The sequence below is a fragment of the Phoca vitulina genome, unplaced genomic scaffold (assembly GCF_004348235.1).
Source record: "Phoca vitulina isolate PV1807 unplaced genomic scaffold, GSC_HSeal_1.0 scaffold7, whole genome shotgun sequence".
Taxonomy (NCBI): Eukaryota; Metazoa; Chordata; class Mammalia; order Carnivora; family Phocidae; genus Phoca; species Phoca vitulina.
The window spans coordinates 67,441,745-67,458,356 of NW_022589710.1; the positions used below are offsets into that span (position 1 = coordinate 67,441,745).

The window sequence follows — 16,612 nt, forward strand, 5'->3', positions numbered from 1 at the left end:
CTTGTGGGAAGTGTGGAAGGGGCCTCAAGAGATTTCTGGGGAATACTACCATTTTAGGGGTACCCGGAAGACTGGGAAAATCTGCTTAGAGGAGCAGCCACTCAGGGGATGCTATTTTGTAAAAGCTTGCAGTGTGGTTTTTAAGAAGAGAGCGCATTTACCCATGGCTGGGAGATTGATATAGGAGGACCTTGTCTTCATTTCCTGGCCAAATCTTAGGACATTTGTACACTTGCCCACAAGTATGTACATGTGGATAGGAGACTGCTCACACAGCTTTTGAGGGTTCCCAAGTATGAATTAAAAAAAGAAGAAAAATGTGTGCTTTGAATTAGATCTATGTGAAAAAAAAAAAAAAAAGGCAACAGGCTAAGCCATGCGTCTGGGACACTGGCTCTCCTCCAGGGCCCTTCAAGAGAGCTGGGTTTCAGCATGTACAGAAAGAAAACGAGTCATTTCTCAAACCTGGATTTCCTTGTCTGTTTGGCCCTATTGATATCAATCTGAGCCCTCAAATGTCCTTTTTTGAGCAAGGAAAGCACGCACGACATTGCTCAGATTGAGAAACAGTTTGGATCCAAATATTACCATAGATTTGGCTCTTTCAAGTTATTTCTTCCATTGCTTTGGACCAATAAATATTTAAAAAGTTAGGTTCTGAGCTCCAGAAAAGCCAACAAAAACATTTAAACATATGGATATCTTTTTTTATTGTGGTTAAAACCATGCTCAGTAGAGATTAGTTTACAGCAGTGTTTTCTTTCTCTCTTTGCTTTTTTTTTTTTCTATCTTTTTCTTTCTTTCTTTCTTTCTTTTAGGAAGCCAGAAGGATAAACATGTTGCCATGGTGTTCTGTTTAAAATAAAATACAATGGAAAGAAAAGCAGAATGATGAAGTAACCACATGGACTGCAGGATACACCTGATACTAATTACTGTCATGCAGAATGTTCTGGAAGACATTTGACTCGCCTGATGTATACATTCAAATCAAGCAAAGCAGGACTGGAAGGCTCCTTGGGGACCATCTTGTCCAACTCTTTCCTTTTTCCAGATGAGGAAATAGGGGCCCAGGGAGAGGCCTGGACCTCAGCCTCCCAGTTAGGAGGGAGCAGAGCGCGGATCCACCCCCCCCCCCCGGCTTTTGTCGGAAACACATAATTTCCAGGGTCCTTTACCTTGGCCTGTCAGTAAGACCCTGAAAAAGAGGAGTGGGCTTTACCATTAAACTCTTGAGCACAGGGCTTTGGAGCCAGGGAGACCAGAAAAAAAGCAGAGAGGCTGATTGCACTAGGAGGCCCAAGTTTCCTCCTGGGCGCCAGGCCCTGAGAAGAGATGCGCATGGATGTCTGGAGTTTCTCCTTCCTGGGCCTCCCGGGGGCACCCAACCAAGGCCTGGGGCTCCTCCCAGAGCATCAACTCATGTCCTTTTGGGGCTGCAGGGCTGACGCCAGGAGGCACTGTCTCTAGGACAGCCTCCAGGGGCCCAGAATGCGTGGCTACTGACGCTCTCTGGTGGCCGCCTGGGCTCCCACGCAGGCCTCCCACGCGTGGGGGGCGAGCGGGAGCCCCCGTGACAATGCGCACCCCTCGCCTCTGGCCCCGAGAGGCTAGCAACCGGGCCTGCCGGCGTCTGATTGGCTGCGCAGGCCTGACGACAGGGGCTCCTGAACGCTGATTGGTCCCGGCCCGCTCCGGCTGTTTCCTAGCTATTAATACTGAGGCTAATAAACGTTCTCCTGTTGACAAGGATGCTCGGAGCCATGATTTTTTGAAGCTTTCTTGACGTCTGCACCTGGTGCAGGCCTTTCTGTCTCGCTAGTCATGATGGGGGACTCTAGTCTCTGGGGCTCCTTGCGTGCTCCCCAGGCTGTAAATTGAGTGTTCTCCCCACCCACATTATTTGACACTTTAGGGTGGCTCCCCGCCATGCCCCCCAAAGCCCACTCTATCTCCATCTCCTCAGCAGCACAACTGCTCACCTATAAACGAGCCCCCCGCCCAAGGCTCGGTGTCTCTCGTGACCTGGTGGTCCACTTTCACCTCCCTACCACCACCCGTGGGCTTACAGGTAGCTCTGTCCCTTCTTTTCAGCCCCAGAGTCTCCTGCCTGTGTGAAAGCCCCCTCGCAGGATCGCTGGGCATGGGGGGGAGACGGGAGGCTCGATCGGAAGCTGCTTTGAAACTTCCCCCCCTCCAAGTAGTGCGGGGGGAGCTGTTCTAACTTGATAGTCCCCGCAGGGCCCCTCTGCCTTTCCCCTTTGGGACCCATCACTCATTCTCACCCCTCTTCTGTCACTAGGCGCTTCATCCTTGCCCTCCCGGCTGCCACCCACCTGTCACCCTAAGATAGATCCTTAGTCCCTTTCAACAGCATTTTGACCTTTTCGAGAGGACATTTGATTGACGGCCCTGCCCGCTTTGCCACTCAGTGCCCGGCAGAGCTGCCGAAGGCACCACCTGTTACGGATTAAATCTCATGTGCCAAGTCCCGGAGCACGAGGCCGTGCAGCTATGCTCTGCCCCAACATGTGTCGCTGCCTGTTTCCCCGGGGCGGTCCGGGGAGGGGGAGGGCTTTTCAAAGTGTCTGTGTGGGGGAAATCACCTCAATTTTGGGGGGTACCCCATGCATCTCCACGTGGGACACGGTCCTCCTCGAAAAGTACTTTCCCTAGAGGGACACGGCTCCTGTCTAAATTATTATTAGGACCCCGGTTGGGGAGGGGTACCCCCTTGTGAACATGTAGGAAACAGACCCCCTGGCAGAGGAAGGGACGTTGCAAGGTTCTCGTGCACAGGTTGTGAGCGGCAAAGCCCGGGACTCAAAACCCGGTTTTTTTTTCTGACTCGGAGATGCAATGCTGTGCGGAGGCTTCCATGTCAAAGATAACCAATCAGAAATGGACGGGTGGGCTAAAAGGGGGTGACAGCCGCTGACTTACATTTGGGTACTGGTTATCTTGCTCGGGGCGTTTTTTTTTTTTTCCGGGACAATAAGCAGAAAGCATCATTTTCTTTCCCTAAGCCGCATCCTCTGGTAGAGGTTCCGAAATAGTCAGGTGTGTGATCTGCTGCCCCCAGCGCCCCAGCTTTACCCTCGGCCCGCCTGAGGAAAACCATCCCTGGTTCCGTTCTCCCAGCAAATTGTGCAGACAGATCGCCCTGCTCGGCGAGCGGGTCTCGCGTAGGGAAAAAGCACCAGCGAACACAGGGTGTTGGTCATGGCGGCGAGGGGCACTGCGGCAGATTTTTTTCCTCCCTTCTTTGCTGCAATCTGGGTGCGGCTAGAGCAATTTGTCATAGAATCTGGGGGGCTCATTTTTCCGGCCAATCACTTTTGGAGAAATGAGCGCATTGCAGCAGAATGCGCTGACGTCAGAGACCACCCCTTCTGCGCCTCCATATAAACCCCACCCAGCCAGCCCCTAGCGCAGACGGCGGAGAGCTGAGATGGAGCGCGCCTTGGCCCGCTGGCCTTGGCCGCAGCTCCTCGGGAGAAGCGGGGCGCCCACGCGAGAATCTCCCCACCTGGTGAGTGGTTGGCCATCCTTGCCCGAAAGGATGTGCAAATCGAAGACGACACCCCTTCGAGGTTGGGCTCTGTCCTCCTGGACATGCCGATGACTGACGCCGGGGACCTTCTCTCGAAGGCGGCCACCTCGCCTGGTCCCCGAGTGTCGGCGATGAAATTCTGTCAGGCAGGAAGATCTCGAGGCACATTTTCCTGGGGTGTGTGTGGGGGAATCAGGGCCCTTTTCTTGTCCAGTCCTTAGCTTGAGGGTAGGCTGGGTGGTAGGGGCTTAAATGAAGACCAGGGGGAGGAATCCGATCAGATCCTGTCAGAATCCCGTGTACCGCAGTCACTGGGGTCCAAAACCCTGATTTTCTGTGCTCGAAGCCACCTTTAAAATCACGGTTGGTGGGAGATATGGCGGCGGGTGCATTTTGCATGCCCCACGAGTTGGGGGGGGAAGGCACCTAAAAAGAAGAGTCTCCCGGGTAGATTTCCCCCCTAATTTTTGGCTAGGTTCTTGGTGGCCCGTAGGCGTGAGGAGTACAGGTTCCCGACCGCAAGGGATTGCGAATCCGAATACACGGGTTTAGTGCAGAGCAGACTCCAGGCAAAATTTAGAGTAAAATTGCTAACTGCTATCATCTGGTTGCCCCCGATCAGTCACTTTAGTAGTGGAGAGATATGGCGCCCAAGTGCAGATCCATCAGAAGCCCCCTAGGATCAGTTCCGTAGAGAAGGGCGGCTGGGGGGAGGGTCAAGTCATTGGGGGCACTGGCAGAATAGAAGCAGGGGGGTGGGTTGGGGTGGAGAGAAGGCCATGTCCTTGGGGCTGGGGGAGGCTAATCAAGAGGGAAGAGAGAAATACGGAAAAGGGGGCGTGTTGGGGGTTGTCCAGGCGCTGGGAGTTGGGAATTGGGGGTCGGGGGTCTTTTTAGCATCGCGTGATGGTCGCTAGAAGATTCTGACATGTTGCGGGCTTTTGACTTTTGATAAAGTCGTCTTTTGCCATTTCCTTTGTCCCTGTCAAGCCCCCCCACGCCGCCCCCTCCCCACTCTGGGCCGGCGGGCTCCGGGGGGGGGGGGGCGCGCGAGCGGGTTGCTACGTGGCAGGTTTCTGGAAAGTTCTCTTGCTGGCCGCCAGAGGGCGCCGGTGGCACTGCGGAATTTTGGGGGGCGGGGTGGCGAGGGGAGGTGGCCTTTGTTCTTCTGCTGGAGGGGGTCGAGCGCGGGATTTACTGGAGAATTCTGGATTCATTTACCTGAGGGGGAAATGTTTTAAGATCCGGGGCTTCACTGGGGAGCGGCTGGAGCATTCACGCTGGGCAGAGATGCGGTGATTCGCACTGGCTGTGCGACTTAGGGTGTCGTGGAAGAGCGTGGACGCAGATTAGTTTATCTTAGTCGGTTTTGGTTTTGGGGGTCTTAGGAAGGTGTGGCTCATCTGAGCAGGATGAAGGGGTCGTAAAATTGTTAATTAGGTGTCATCGTGCGAGGTCTTAAAATTCTTGTTGTGGCCAAGAAGGGAGATGAGATTGCGCGGTGGGAGGGGGTGGGGGGTCGATGGTGCTCTGGATGATTTTAGGTGGTTTTGGCTGACTTTATATTATTTTTTAGCGATACTATTTTGTGTCATGTGTCCAGAGACCACACAAATGAGTGAAAACAGTGTATCGAGAACTGGGCCTTTATAATTTTAATTAATTTATGTTTAAGTGGACTTACCGAAGGTCACAGCCAAGATTTCTGTGTTTTTTTACTTATTAAAAGTGGAATCGTGTTCTGGAAAGATCCTATGGAGAGTGCCTTCTTGATAGCCTTATGTGTCTCTCTGATGCAGGGTGACCCCCATAGTTGGGGTGCTGAAGGGCCCTTGGACATGTTTTGGGGGGGCGCTGCTCGATGTCCACAGGTGGATTCTGGCATGCGATGGCGGGTGTGGTGTTTCGGGGACATAGCGGCCCTGCGCGATGTGCTGGGGTGGGCTGTGGCCTCCCCGCAACCCAGCCTGAGACCTGTTGCGCGCCCCCCCCGCCCATTCTATGCCAGCTGTGCCCCTGGCAGCTGCGGGCCAGGCGCTGCGGGGGCGCGGGAGGGTCTGCTGCGCGCGCGCGCGCACGCCGCAGGTGGCTGTGCTCCTGAGTCCTGGGTGCTGGCCGCGCGCCCCCTAGCGGTCTGTGTCTGCAAATGGTTCTTGGCCCGCTAGGCCTGGCTTCAGGTTGCGCATGCGCACACAGCTGACACTTGTGCCCTGTCAATCAAGTCTTCCTTACCCCCTCCCACTTCTCTCCCTCCTCCCCTTTTCAGCTCTTTCCTTTCTGCCCCTCCCATTTCTCCTCTTCCCCCTCCCCTTTCGTTTTCCTCATCCCTCTTTTCCCCTCCCCTTCCTCTCTCCCCTTCCCTCCTCCCTCCTCCCCCTGCCCTTCCTCTTCCTTCCATGCCCCTCCCTCTTCCCTCCTAACTCCTCCCTCCCCCTACCCCCTCTTTCCCACAGCTCCCTCCCTCTCTCGCTGACTGCCCCCTCCCTCTCTCTGCTGTTCCTGTGCTGACCGTTAGAGGTCATCAAGATGGTTTCTAATCCGGCCCCCTTCCCATGCCATAGGGTCTCTTCAGGGATGACATCATCCGTTCACCTCCTTGTCTTCAAGGACCACCTCTCGATGCCACGCTGCTGCCAAGGTGCTTGCTGCTCACCTCCACCTGATGGTACCTCAGTCCCTCTTTGTGGCAGTGTATAACCCAACCTGACGGGCAGAATCCCCACCCCTGCCACCCTCTTTGCACCACCCCCAGACCCATTAGCAATTAAAAGACCATTTTAAATATTAACTAATTAGTTTTAGTTGTAATTAATTGATTTAAATTTTAATTACTACCTAGACTTGGGCTTTTAAGTGGGTCCTCTAACCTTTGATCAATTGCAGAGGACACTAGGAGCTCCGACCCCTGGATGGCACCCGCATACAAAGCAGCCACTGGCAGAGAGCCCCCGGGACGAGGATGATGGAGGATGAAGAGGACCAGATCCGACCAGCCAGCTCTCCCTCTTGGCTGAATGCTTAAACCATTGCCCTAGTGAGGGGGCATTGGTCATTAACCCCTGGCCTTTGCTATGCTTATGCCTTGATGCTATGAATACTTTCCTCTAAGTCTCTGCTTGTGTTCATGTGCCAGCGACCTGGAGTGTTTCCCTCCCCAAGGAGTTGTCAGTCTCTCTGCGACGACAACCCTGTTGTTGCCTGTCTGATGTCCTGAACAGAAGGATCCCTTTGGGAACTTCTCAGGAGGGGGACCTGGGCCAAGGGCTCCACCAGCATCTCACTGGCAATTCCAAGGCCCAGGGTGGGCTTCTGGAATGAGCATGAGCCCTGACGCCATGCTACCGAACTGCCAAGGGCATCCCCACCTCTTCTCAGATCTCCCTGTTCTTTCTGGGGAACGGGGACAAGAAGAGCAGCCTCCCAGGGTTGTTGTGAGTATTGAATGAGATAAAACTGCCTCAGGCAGCGCTGGGCGTAGAGTTGGTGGTCAGCAAATGTCTGGTGAAAAAAGTCTGGTAGGTCAGTCCCTTCCCACCCCTGTCACTCTCGTCTCATGCTTCTCGTTTATTCTCCCGCAGCGCTCCAGGCAGCCCCTGTCTGCGGGGCTCTCGTTGAAGCAGGTAGGGGTCCACCAAGATGGGCGTTGGGCTGACCTGAGTAGGAACATGAATCTTGCATGTGGTCATTTCCAGAGCACTTTCTATGTTCTACCAGTGTCTTATTTCCGTGTCGTGCATACCTATGAACGAAGCAGTCTCATTTACAGATGAGAATGGGTTCGGCATTGATTTGGGGGGATTTTAAAAGGGTCGGGGGTGGCGGGGGAAAGAGGACTTAGGAGAAGCAAGTGCCCCCTCCCATGGCACAGGACACATTCACATTCACAGCAGGGACACTGAGGCTGGAGGAGTGTAAGTGTTTTGTCACATTGTTGGCAAGAGAAGAGGTCAGAGTTGGACCCTGGGTGCCCTTGTGGTTGCCCCTCACCCCCCCGGCCCAGAGTTCTACTAAGAGCCTTTTGATTTCCAATCAGGCATTTGACAGTGGGATAGCCTCTTTGAAATCCCAGCTGTCTAGTGTGGTCTCGGGGGCCTGGGTGGCCCCAGTGCTGGTGCCATGTGCTGGTTCCACCTTTCAATGATGGTGTGACCTTAAACAAGTCACTTAACTTCTCCAAGCCCCAGTCCCTTTCATGGGCTAAATGGGGATTAAAAAAAAAAAAAGAAGAAGAAGAAAAAAAAAGCACCCGCATTTATCTACCCCACAGGGCGCTTTTGAAGACCAAATGATGTAACCACTATGAAAGTGCTTTGTAAATCGCTGTGGAAATTGCTAGATACTTAACTCCCGGGGTTAGCGCCTCGTGGTGCACATGCCCAAGCCCATTCTCCCTCGGTAATAACGGCACCCAGTAGGTGCTGTGTGTGTTTGCGCTCAATAAATAAATTCCAGAGTAAATAAAAGCAGAATTAATTCAACAAACATTTTCTGGAACGCCGACAATATGCCCAGCACTCCAGGCCTGGTATGTGATCCAAAGATGATGAAAACAGTCTTCTGGAAGCTAATTGGGGTCCTCATTCGACCCGCACTTTCTTTCGTCCCCTTTTAAGCCAACCAGTTTTGTCCGGACAAGACAAAAACAACTCCGGCCGCTATAGAGAAGCCCAGCTCGATGGAGACAATAGCTCCTGGGCATCTGAAAGGGGCTGATTGGATTATGTGGCAAATAGAAGGTGGAAGGGTGACTTGGAAGGTGACAAATGAAGTGGGCGGAGAGCTGCTTTGAGTTAATCCAGGCTATTAGGAGGGAACCTTTTGTCTTCCAGGGGCTGGCAGGAGCTTTTACCACTGGTTTTTACATCCTTAATGTAAGGACGCATAATTTATGGTCAGTGAAAATCCAGGCCCCGGTGAGGTTTGAGTGGGCCGTACAATTGAGCGTCCTGCTACCAGTGAGTAATTACAGTGAACATTTATGTCTCCCTTTGCAGTCCGCAAAGGCCTTTTGCAACCGTGGATTCATTTGAACCTCACAACTCCCTGTCCCGACCCCGGGGCTGGCCTGCCACCTCCAAAGGGAATAGAGGCCATCAAGGTGTTCTTCCGACTGGGGTCCCACGGCACATTTGCACCCCCGTCCCCTCTTGGGTAGTGAAGGAAGAGGTGTCCACTGCACTGGCCCCTCCTGTCTCAGACCTACCTGTCCCTCCCGCCACCAGTTCTTCCCTCTCAATTCCTAACTTTGCTCTCTCCACAGCAGGGAGCCTCCCAGGGCCCCCCCCACCCCGACCCCCTTTCCAGCCACTACAGCCTGTCTCTTTCCTTTTCGCAGCCAAGCTTCTCGAAAGGCCTGTCTACACTTGCTGTCTTCCTTCCTCACCTCCAATTTCCTCTTCAACCCACTGCTTCCTGACTTGTTCTGCTCCGTCGAACGACCCTACCTCAGGTAATGACTTTTCTGTCGCTTAACTCTGGACACGTTTCCGGCTCACGGACACACGGACACACGGACACATTTTCATTCTTGGCCCTCACAGGGCTTTCGGCTCTGGTTCCCTCCTGTTGACATATACTCCCCAGATGCTTCACAGACTCACCTGCTCCTGGCTTCCCTCATTCTTAGTTTCTCCTAGGAACTGGAGTATCCACAGCTCTCCTGTCTGGGAGCCTGCCTCTTACCGTCTTACCATCTTGCCACGTTTGAGGCCTGGCTGAACCACCTGGTGTTGAGGCCTTGGGGTTAGTCAGGTTTTCCAAGCCATGTTTTTCTCAGTTCTGGAATAGGGTTACTAATCTTTACCTGGCAGGTCAGGTGGGATGTGTTGCAGGTAAGAACCAGACACTAGTTGAGGGACTTGAAATAAGGTCAATAAAATGTTCATGAGAAAACTGGAGTCCCCATCAGCTTTTCTGGCAGGTTATGTTCCCACGGGGAGAACCAAAGAGGGAAGAAAAACATGGGGGGTGATGGGGGGGGAAGAGTAGCAGAGAAAGAAAAAGAAAAAAAAAAAACAGTAAGAAAAGACACTAGAGGCCCCAAAAAGTGGGGAAGGGAGACTTAGAAAATATTGAAATCTACCAAAAACCCATCCAGAGAAAGGTTTCCTCTCGGGTCGGGTCCGGCTAAAAGAAAGTAAACAGGAAAAAGGTTTTAAATTGATTATCCCAGTGACAAATCCCAGGAAGCTTTCAAATCAAATTGCCCCATTTTGGGTTTTTAACTCCTTCTATCAAGTTTAACCTCTTTACCTCCTGCATCCTGGTTAAACCCTCCCCAGCCCCCCTCGCTGGTGATTAAGTCCCGAAGGTACACGCAGCCTTTCAGCGGATGAATGGCCCACAGAAAGCGCCCTCCCCCTCCCCCCCCAGCTGTGGTTTTCAGTTTTATTCCACTTTCCGCCCTTTCCCCTTAATGAACACAGGGCTAATCTTGGGTCTTGTCAAGGAAGAGGCTGCAGACGTTAATGAGGTAGCTGCTGGATTCCAATATTCGTCTCATAAGGAGCCCTTCTTTGTCTGCGAAGGAAAAACACACTGATTATCATAATGAGGTGAACTGGCGTCCGCAGGCGGGGGCGACCGGTGCTTAGGCCACACTTCTAATTCTGGTGCTGGAGCCCGGGTTTCATTTGCTCCTCATTTAAGTCTTTGCCTCTGTCCCAGTGAGGGGTCCATTGAGTGGGGTTGAAAGTTGAAGGCCGCTTTGGGAAGCCTGCCGCAGATAGGGCTGCTTTGCAGAAAGTTCCTTTGTTCGACTGTACTACACACAGATGTCGCAGTGGTCCAGGCGCTCCATGCCTCCTGGATTCAGTCTCCAAAAAGCCCGGGAATGGGCGTGCGCGTTTCCTACTAGAGCACGCACCTGACCTATTTCAGGACTCACTGATCATTAAAAACTTAATAATCTACCTGTAGAACCCATGGAATTATCCCAAGGCCAGCACCCATGGAATGCCCCATCCCGGTCAAGAAACAGATGGATATTGGTGCCCCAGAGCCCCCCCCCCCCCAACGGAACTGCAAGGTTTGCGGTTCACATTTGGCTCCCACATACTGCTGAGCGCGAGTGTCCGAGGGCCAGCGATTTGTCGGGATCACTCAGTGAGCCAAGTGCCCAGAGGGGACTACTCCGATCTGGCATCAGAACCCATAGTCCCTGCTTTTACCTGTTTCATATCTCCCTCCCCCATATGCCCTTTGCCCCAGTGGAATTGCCCCCCCCCACCCCAAGCTTCTGTCCTGATCTTTGGATGCCCCAGAGCCCATCGATATCTTTAGAGCAGGTAGCCCCCCAAGTCTGAAACCTGCCCTTCTGTGTCCCAAGTTCTGGGTTTTTCTCACCCCAAGGCCGATCAATCAAGATTAGATCACTCCCAGTTAATCAACGGACTATAGCCAGACCTTCAGCCAAATGGAAAATGGTGGGAGAAGGGAGGAGGCCCACAAGTTCTCTGTTGGTTAAAGGTACTCTGGCATCATGGCTCAGAGTTAAGCTTGCTCTTTTCAAATCTGCAAACCCAGCTTCTCAGGCACCTTAACCATGTCAAAGGATGTCCAGGTGACCCAGATGTTGCCTGGGTGAGGGGACTGGTAAGGATGAGCACCTCTGAAATTAGGGATCCTACCAAAGCCTACCCCACTCTGTAGTTATTGGAGAGTAACATGATAGAGCAGTTCCTGGTGTTTCTAAATGAGAGGACTTAATTTTAAATAGGAAAAAGTTAACCACAGACCTTTTCTCCAATAAATAGTAATTAAAATACAGGCCCCCAAGTCATTAATATGCCAGCATCTAAGAACCTGGGAAGGCCGTGGAAGGCATTGGTTGGCCAGGATCTTGGGGGTTTTGTACTCATTCCGTTGTGTACCCATTCACCCCGAGTGCCTGGCATTGACAAAAATCCTCTCCCCCAACTCTGCTCCTGCTTGGGTTTCTGGAAACTAGGCAGTCTTCTTAGGCTTTTCTGAGGCCGCCAGCAGAGGGGTCTGAGCTAATTGCTCCCTTGAGTATAGGGGTGGCCTGTTGTCACTTGCCCCCTTGTTTCTACCGCATCCCTTCTATGCCTGGGAAGGACATCGCTCTCTTCTGCCTGTGCACACAGGACCCCCCGCTCCCCACACTTCCAGCCCAGGGGTCCAGTCTGGCTTCCTGCGTGAGCCCCCTGGCTCCCAGAACCCACTGGTCTCAACATCCTTCATTAAATCAATCCTGGAGGCTCTGGATAGTTCTAGGAAGAGGTGGCTTCACCAGGTGGAAAAGCAGAGAATGTGTGAGGCCAGGAGATGCCCCCACCCCACAATTCTGAGTTTCTGTTTTTCTGCTTTTACTGCCCACCTCTGTTCTCCACCCCCTTCCTCCCCTCCTTTCATCACCATTTCCTGGTTTGGTCCTCTGGCGGTGCCCTAGGCCAGCCCATGCCTCCTCTGGATGCCCCAGCCTCAGCTTGGCACAAAGTGGGGCTCAGTAAGAGTATGTGGGATGTCTGTTTGGGCAGGTGAGTCAATGAAGGAACCGCCATACTTGTGATGCTAGATGGTAGTCTTTGGGGACTGAGGAGCTTTAGGCAAGGGTGGAGGGTGGATTTCATTTCACTGAGGGGGAGTGGGCATCGCTCCACTCCCAGCCCCATTTGAGCTGGGCTTTGCTGGTCCTGCCCCTTCATTCACTCAGGCGTCCATCCCGTCATCCAACAGTTGATCCTTACTGAGCGAGCCCACGGCCCGGCCCCGGCTCGACCCCGGCATCCCTTAGCGCGTCCCTTGATGGCCTCTGCCTCCCCGGGAGGGCTGGCCGGGGGGTGGCTTCCGCTGAGGGCGGCCTCATGCTGTGTCAGGTGCTGGAGCAGTGGCCTCCGGCTCTGCGGAGAAGGCCGGCAGAGGGGTGTGAGGGGTAGGCCTGGTCTGCCTTCCTTGGGCCAGTTGGCCCCCGTGAACTTTAATTTAAACCCTGGAGCTCACTTGAAGCTGCCCATCACCAGGGCTCTGCCCCCTCCTGCCCCCTCTGCCTCTGCCCCCCATCCCGTAGCTGAGTGCTGATGGCTGCCCTGGCCCCCTGCCCTACAGCTCAGGACTGAGGCGGGGGCACAGGAACCGCTGTGGTGTGTGTGCCCCTCGGGCTCTGGCCACAAGGGTCTCCCTCTTGAGTTGGGGTCTGTGACCTGGAGCTCTCCCTCCACGATGCCTTCCTCCCCCTGGGGCTAAATCTAGCCCCTCTGCAGCCCCAGCGATGGCTGGGAACCTCCAGGGAGCTCTGCAGGCTCTATCTCTGCCTGGTCGCCCACCTGCTCCGCTCTGTCTGGTGGCCCTCTTGCCCCACCTGCAGCTCTGCTTGCCGTAGTCTGTCGCCTGGCCTGACCCACCTACCCCTTCTCCGTGCCCGAATCACTGGGCTCCTGACCCTCTGGACCTCAGCTGTCCAGCCCTCTGCCTAGCTGGTTGGTTTTCCTTGCTGAGCCCACACCTGTGGTTACCTGGCCCTGACTGCTTCCTCCTCCATCTCCCGCTTGCTTGCCTCTGGGCCTTGTGTTGGGTCCAAATGCCCCTCCTCCAGCCCAAGGAGCCCCTTTCCCTGTGCAGCCAGAAAACTGGTCCCCAGTGCCCATGGGACAGGCCCCTGCTGGCATGCCACCTCCCCCAGCCATCCTCGGATGCCTCCTCCCGTGGGGGGGGGGGCGACCATGGCTGCAGCCAGACTTCTGTCCTGCCCCTCCCCATCCCCCCAGACCTCTTGTCTTGTCCCACTGGGTGTTAGCCGCAGCCTTTGCCTGTGAGGCCTGGGCTCTGCCGTGCCCCGGGCCTCACGGCTGGTGCGGGGGCTGCCGTCTAGGCCCGTTGCTTCTCCTTCACCTCTTCATGTCATTGCTCATCTCCACGAGCCACCTCCTTCCACCAAAAACCACGCTGCAGGTGAGACTGGGCTCGATGCCTTTTCCTTTGTGTGTGTGTGTGTGTGTGTGTGTGTGTAGCTCTTCTGGAGTGCTAGCCTTGTCGCAATCCTGATTTCCTGCCTCTTCTGCAGGTCAGCCCTGTCCTGGGCACACCGGCTGCGACCTGGCTGGGCCGGCCGAAGAACCAGATGGAAGAGGCTGAAGCAGCCCCCGGAGGACCACTGGCCTGCACCACCGAGCCTGCCTTGCTGCCCGTTGCCCGACATCTCAGGCCCAGCCCCGTGCCTCTCCACTTCCTCCTGGTTTGGGGTGAGTTTCTTGCTTTCTTGGGACACCAGGATGTCATTAGTTTCAGCTCACACATCTCTATTCAAGAATATATACATTTCGCCTGGGGAGGGGGCCACTACCAAGAGTGAATCTTCTCCACCAACCCTGCGGCCTCGGGGTCTGCAAGCTGCCTGGAGCCAGGACCGTGGCCACATGGAGCCGGCATGGGTGGGGCCCACCCTGGGCAGTGGCATGCTGTGGGCCAGGCACGGTAAGTGAGGGGTGTCCACAACTCTGGCGAGAACCAACTCAGGCCAGGCACACAGTAGGTCCTCAGTGCAGCTTTGCTAGGCACGTGAATGAAATGAAGAACGGTGCATTTGCCCTCTCTGGTCTCCGAGGCCTGGCCAGAGGGCCAGCATGGAGACGTGGAAATGGGAAAGCTTGTCTGTCTGTAGAAAGCCTTTCTCCCTGAAAGCCAGTGCTATGTCAGCCCTCGTGAGAGTGCTGGGTTCTCACACACCAGGCTCTGATAATGTCCTTTAATCACAGAGTGGTTTTGAGTGAGTTCTTCTCTTGGCCCCTTTTCCTCACCCCTGAAATTGCAATGAGATGGGAATGTTTGGGTCTGTTTAAATAAAATCAGTAATGGTAGAGAAGAAGAAAGCAGAGGATTACAGCCACACAGTTCACGCCAGAACGAGTCATTTGTTTATCTGTGCTTTACTGATTCAAGACGCATGGATGGAGCCATGGGGGCTCAGGGCTGGGGCTCTCCTGGGGTGCCTAAAGCCAGCTTGGCCTCAAGGACCGGAGGGTCTAGCGGGGTTCCCTGGGGGTTTCCACGCAGTTACGTGGCCCCTGTGGCAGCTAAGCAAGGTGGACAGGAAGTGAAGGAAGCTCGGCTGAGGGCACTGTCCTTTTTTGGGTGCCAGGAGCCGACAGCGCAGGGGGCCGGGCTAGCGAGGCCAGCTCTGTGCCTGTGGGGCCTCGCGTCCAGTGCTCCTGGGGTAGCCACTGGGGTGATGGATGAGGCCAGTTAGACTCCTGGGGTGGTCCGGGTGGGAGATGGGGGAATGGCCCGGCGAGGCTAACTCAAGCCCACAAACATTGATGGAGACTCGGGTGGGTTGCCCAGTGCCCTTGGGCCAGATGCCAGCATCCCCTTTGGTGCCCACACGCAGGGTCTGTGGGAGGGCAGGCGATGAAGAGAGCAGGGGGCTCCTCCTCCTGGTGCCGCAGACCCCCGCGCTGCCTGCGCGGTCCTGGGTTTCTAACTCAGCTTCCGTAATGCCCTTTCATCCCACAGCGGTTTCAGAGACAGGTCTGCCCTGCCCTTCTCCACTGAAAGGGAGATGGGGTGTGGATATTATTTTTAAACAAAACGCGTCAGTGTAGACAGCAAGGGGCGGAGGTATCCGAACCTGGGGACCGTTGTCTTTTGCCTGCTTGTTTTTGTTCCCTGGAGAGCTAGTCAGGCTGCCTTGAGGCGGGGAGTGTGTGCCCAGGGCTGAATCCAAGGAGGGGCACCAGGAAGGCTCTGCCCTGTGATATTTACTCCGTAGCTGGCATTTGCTGAGCCATTGCAAGCAGAGTGACGTGGCAGAGAGAGAGGCCTAGGAAGGAAGGTTTACATAGGGCAGGATGCAGGTCGGGGGGGGGTCGCATCCGGAGCTTGCCAGACGGATCCGCGTAGCTAGTCTGAGCCAAGTGCCCATGGTTTCTGGATTCTTCCGGAGGGACATCTCAGCGCTCCCTCAAGGTGGGCTGAGCTGAGGGCCAGAGTCAAGGTGAAGGCAGGTGTCCAGCCCGCCCCAGCCCCTGCCAGCCCCCTGCCCCTCATCCTCCACCGCAGTGTGGGATGGCGTCTCTTTGGGCCTAGTTGTATTTCAGGTACACTTGTGAGTGTTCCGTCTCAGGCAAATAGATGTTTTTGTGTGTCACACGTATTTTGGGTTTTGTGTGTCACTAAGCAGAAAATAAAGACTAGATCAAGTATTCTTCTCAATTAAAGGAGTTAAAACAGAACATCATAAATCAGCCTTGTAGTCGAACATCCCAGGCATTCTTAAGTGTTAAAAGAAATGATCATTTTCAGGAAAATTCTTTTTTGGAGGGATTGGCCCATCCCTGAGCAGTAAGGGGTGGGTAGGAGCCCCTGACGGGCCCGACAGGGGGCAGAGGGCCCTGTCACTGTGGCGGGAGGGGTTTCTTTGTCCATTTGTTATGAGCCCTGGTCCCCAGGGCCTGCCTCTAGCTGGATGCTTCCAGGAGGGCACAGATGTGCGGAGGAGATGGTGGTCTTGTCTAGAAGCTGGCGCTCCCGTCCCACCGGACTCCGCCTGGGGGGGGTGGGAAATGGAGCCCAGAGCAGAGCTCAGCCTCTGTGCTCATGGAAAGACACAGAGTGCCCCCTCGGCCCCGTGTTTTCCCACCTGCAGGTTGCTTGGGGGCCTCACTGCAGCTTTCAGGGCCCCTGACCTCGTGCCTCCTGACTTGTGATTCAAACCCCAAAAGCATTTCCAAGCACATTTCTCCAAATAATGTCCAAAACCTGGCAAGACTTAAGGGCAACAGGATGCATGTGTTTCTTATTCGTTTACATGAAGTAACTTCAATGTGTTTTTTGTGAGCAATCTGACTTCCAGAAAGAGAAAAAAAATCGACCCATCTTTAATGAGCTTGCTAATGAATTTTTCCTTGAAAAGAAGAAGGCGGCTTTACACAGAAGGGGGTGTGGAGGGAGACAAATTAAGGTTCCGAAGGGTTAAAGGGCAGTGGGCGATGGAGGGAGCAGCACTGTCAGCGGAATTGAGAAAGGCCTGCAGCTCTGGGGGCAGTTTCTTTTTAGAAGACCCGTGTTTAACACAGTGTGAGTCCGTCCCAGGAGCGGTCCCCC

General features: G+C 54.4%; 1 long non-coding RNA gene across 4 annotated transcripts in view; it reads left to right on the forward strand.

The window, feature by feature from the left end:
- The first annotated feature begins 3,432 nt into the window (after positions 1-3,432).
- LOC116633298 overlaps positions 3,433-16,612 on the forward strand; it is a 34,122-nt gene continuing 20,942 nt past the window's right edge. For 3 of the 4 annotated variants that reach the window (XR_004299607.1, XR_004299608.1, XR_004299606.1), the window contains exons 1-5: positions 3,433-3,532; positions 6,115-6,191; positions 6,437-7,173; positions 8,889-9,002; positions 13,575-13,752. This is a non-coding gene — a long non-coding RNA (uncharacterized LOC116633298). Of the gene's footprint in view, positions 3,533-6,114; positions 6,219-6,436; positions 7,174-8,888; positions 9,003-13,574; positions 13,753-16,612 lie in introns of all 4 variants that reach the window. The other variant, XR_004299609.1, reaches the window with a different exon arrangement.